Raw genomic sequence first — 4,757 nt, 5'->3', positions numbered from 1 at the left:
ATAACTGAAATTAGTCAAGAGAGTGAAGTGTTTTAGGATGATAAGGCAATTATTATCTATGAGAGCCCAACAAGATAATTCATAATAGAGGGACTTCCCTGGTGTTCCAGTAGCTAAGACTTCACCTTCCAATGCAGGGAGTGAGGGTTTGATTTCTCATCAGGGGGCTAAGACCCCACATGCTTTGGGGCCAAAAAGCCAAAACATAAAGCAGAAACAACACGGTCACAAATTCAATGTTTAAAAATAGTCCACATGAAAAAAAATCTTAAAAAAGATAATCCATAGAGAGTAAGGCAGGCTGGGGGTGGTTTGGAGGGGTGGTTCACAGAGAAGTTGGCATTTCAGATGAGATGGTCCACTCCAGGGGCAGAGGGAGAGGAGAGGTTGCAGCAAGTAGAAGGGGCAGCATATACAAAGGACCTAAAGTGGAAGAATGATAGCCCACCCAAGGAACAGAAGAAAACCAATATGACAGGGCACCTGGGCAGCAAGGAAGGGCATGGAGAGATCAAAGTGGCCTAAAATGGCATGGATGAAATTGCAAAGAACATGCTTGCTAAGTTGCTTCAGTTGTATCTGACTCTTTGTGATGCTATGAACTGTAGCCCACCAGGCTTTTCTGTCCATGGGATTCTCCAGGCAAGAATACTAGAGTGAGTTGCCATGCCCTCCTCCAGGGGATCTTCCCAATCCAGGGATCGAACTCACATCCCCTGTGATTTCTGCATTGACAGGTGAATTCTTTACCATCTGAACCACCTGAAAGCCCATTACAAAGAACATTATCCCATAATCTCAACAGGCATGAGATGACACTCCTTTACACACAGAATTCTGGTCATGATACAGACACAAGGGGAAGTGGATTCTGGTGATGTCCATTGCACCTGAAAAGTGAATTTCAGATAAATAAAGGAATAGCCATTCACATTTCAGAAGGATTTTGCAGTTCACAGACTTTACCATAAAGTTGTTTGTTTTCTCAGCAAGTGTTTAATGAGCCCTTATTAGGCGCCAACCTGTGGGAACATACTGGTGAGCAAGTTCAGAGTGGTGTTACCCTCTCAGGGCTGCCAGTCTAGTGGGGGATGTGGGGAGGTGTTGATCAGTAATTTATATAACAGAGCACAGTGAGCAGTACAATGGAAGCAGAAGCATCAGCTGCCCTCAAAGCTCTGGACACCTTCATGTCCATGCACACCCAGCAGCCTGGAGTGCTCACAGTGACCATGTGAACACCAGGGGCTTAGCATGCTTTCAGTCCCTCCGACCAGAGCACCACAGGGAACGCTGTAGCATTTGGCTGTTTGGAGCTCCAGGGATCTCATGGCTTAAAGGAAGAGAACGCCAACTCCAATTCCCACTTGAGTCTCTTGATGCTAATCAAATGCCCAAGTTTGGGCTTGAGCCTAGTGGGAAAATTATCTGAGACCATTCCTCCAGAGTAGGGTGAAACTGTAGCTCTTTCTGCATCTTATCCCTGAGGTATTCATCATACCTCATCTGCCTGCAGCTCTGATCCTTAGGGACTCTTTCATTCACACAAATGAAGTGGAGGGAGGGAATTGCAAGTCAACTTTTAATGAGCCCCAGGTGTCACTGAAAAATCCCGTGACCTGTTCACTAAGAAAACTTGAAATTGGCTTCTAGGGGTTACCACACCAGTGGAGTTTGGCAGACTGTGCCAGGTGCATGCTCCATTGGGTTCTTTAACACCAGTCAGGTCTTTAATATTTCTAAACTATTGTGTTCTCAAGGAAGATTTCCCAGGGGTCTTGACAGATGGCACAGAGAGGACTGGGGTGGGGCTAGAGGTGACAGGCTCTGGTACAGTCTATTAATTGTCTGCTAAGGAGATCCTATAACATCAGTTCTCTGGGGACTTGTTTTCTTTTTTGATGTAAGGTTTTCATCTATTAAACAGAGACCAGCTGGCCACCAGTGTGAACTGTTCACTTCTCTTCAGTGTCTAAAACATAGATTAAGAGGAGATATGTAGTAGCAAGGATAGCTTCCTGCTTGGAAGATATGTAGTAACATGCATAGCACTGACTCATAGCAGGTAGTTCAGTTCAGTTCAATTCAGTCACTCAGTTGTGCCTGACTCTTTGCGACACCCCTGGACCACAGCACCCCAGGCCCCTGTCCATGACCAACTCCCAGAGCCTACTCAAACTCATGTCCATTAGATGTGGGTTCAAATCCCGATGCTATCCCGTACTGTCTGTGCAAATGTGGTGACATAACTTGACATCTCTAAGTCTCTGTCTGCAAATGAGGAAACTAATTAGTGACAGCACCTGTAAACTTGCTGGAACTTGGGAAATGTTCAATAAATGCTAGGTAGCATTGTTTCATTGCTCTGTACAGTCCTGTAGGTGTCTGAACCAATCAACTACTTCATTTACCTTACCCCATGCCTTAAGGATGTATCCATTCATTTATTCAACCAACATTCTTTAAATGTTGGAGTATAGTGTTGCCTTACAATGTTGCATTAGTTACTATGTACAACAAAGTGAATCAGCTATATATATATTTGGGCTTCCCAGGTGGAGCTAGTGGTAAAGAATCTGCCTGCAATGCAGGAGACTCGGGTTCAGTCCCTGGGCCAAGAAGATCCCCTGGAGGATGGCATGCAACCCACTCTAGTATTCTTGCCTGAGAATCCCATGGATAGAGGATCTTGGTAGGCTACAGTCCATATGGTCACAAAGAGTCAGAAACAACTGAAGCAACTTAGCACACATGCATACATATAGCCCCTCTTTGGGGATTTTCTTCCCATTTAGGTCACCACGGAGCATTGAGCAGAGCTCCCTTTGCTATATAGCAGGTTCTCCTCAGTTATCTGTTTTATACATATCATCAATAGTGTATTATATGTCAGCCCCAATCTCCCAATATTTTGACCTCTATAGAAAGCACCTCTGGGCAAGTCCCAGCCTCTGGGAATTCAAGCACAGAGCAAGCCAGATGAAGTCCCCTGATCTCTGGGTGCTCATCTCATAGTAGAGAGAAAATATTTCACAAGAATATGAGTAAATGAGTCAAAGAGTGGTACATTCATATTGTCTTGGTGGTGGTTTAGTCACTAAGTTGTGTCCAACTCCTGCGAGCCCCTGGACTGTAGCCCACCAGGTTCCTCTGTCCATGGGATTTCCCAGGCAAGAATACTGGAATAGATAGCCATTCCCTTCTCCAGGGGATCTTCCTGACCCAGGGATCAAACCCAGGTCTCCTGCATTGCAAGCAGATTCTTTACTGACTGAGCTGTGAGGGAAGCCATTAATGTCTTAAAGGAAATACAAAGCATACTGTGATTTCAAAATAGTGCATTCTAGACATTGAACTGAATACCTCCCATGATTATGAGATTGCTGCACTGCACAACTGTATAAGTGACTATTGGAGACGTGAATGCTCCCTAAGATGGATTTTCTCCTGATGAAAGGCATCCAAAGGGGAAATGCCCCACCTAGAAAGGCAGAGAGGCTTCAAACAGAGACTGAGCGCACCACATGAGTGAGAAGACATCCACATTGGATGTAGAAGTATGACACTGTCAAATTCCTTTCTGATTTTTTTTAAAAAGATATTTTGATATGGACAACCATTAAATCTTTATTGAATTTGTTATGGTATGGCATATTACAATATTGAATTCACTACAATATTTTTTTAAGATTTTTAAATTTTTATTTAGTTATTTTTGACTGCACTAGGTCTTCATTGCTGCGTGGGTTTTCTCTAGATTTGGAGAGTAGGGACTACGCTCTAGTTTGGTTCAGGGGCTTTGCACTGTGGTGACTTCTCTTGTTGCAGAGTACAGGCTCTAGGCCCACGGGCTTCAGTAGTGCAAGGTGTGGGCTCAGTAGTTTCAGCTCCTGGGCTCTAGAGCACAAGTTCAGTAGTTGTGGCTCATTGGCTTAATTGATCCCCAGTATGTGGAATCTTCACAGATCAGGGATCAAATCTGTGTCTCCTGTACTGGCAGGTGGACTCTTTACCCCTGAGCCACCAGGGAAGTCTACAATATTGTTTTATGGTTTTGGCATTTTGGCCATGAAGCATGTGGGATTTTAGCTCCCTGACCAGGAATTAAACCCACACCCCTGCATCAGAAGGCAAAGTCTTAACCACTGGACTGCCAGGCAAGTCCCCTTCCTTTCTGATTTAGTGGGAACTGTTTCAGTTGTCAGTGACAGAAATGTAAATTTAAGGCAAAGTTTTGGTAAAGTGAGTGGAAATCAAGGAATGTTCAAAGATAGGTGAGGACCTGAATCTGAGGGTCATTGAAAGACATGATAAAGAATTAGGAAGGAATCCTCCAGTAGTGGTTCTTCCAGTGTTGTCTGTGGGATGCTAAAGCCTCCAGATTCCCTGGTAGCTCAGCTGGTAAAGAATCCGCCTGCCAAATGAGAGACCTGGGTTTGATCCCTGGGTTGGGAAGACCCCCTGGAAAAGGGAATGGATACCCACTCCAGTATTCTGGCCTGGAGAATTCCATGTATTGTATAGTACACGGGGTCACAAAAGAGTCAGACATGACTGAGTGACTTTCACTTCACTGAAACTTACTAAGCTTGGCAAATGACACATTGTCTATTTCTCTTCAGAATGAGCACGATTCTTTTTAATATATTCAAGGTACTATGGCTTCCTATGATTAAAAGATTTTCATTTCTTTCTTGTTATTTAATCCATGAGTTCATGGGGTCACAGAGAGTCAGACAGGACTGAACAACACTGAC

This window comes from Moschus berezovskii, chromosome 8 (assembly GCF_049115385.1).
Source record: "Moschus berezovskii isolate FMDL1 chromosome 8, NW_MosBer_1.0, whole genome shotgun sequence".
Classification (NCBI taxonomy): domain Eukaryota; kingdom Metazoa; phylum Chordata; class Mammalia; order Artiodactyla; family Moschidae; genus Moschus; species Moschus berezovskii.
The sequence above is the reverse complement of the archived record's forward strand: the minus strand, read 5'-3'. Positions refer to the sequence as shown.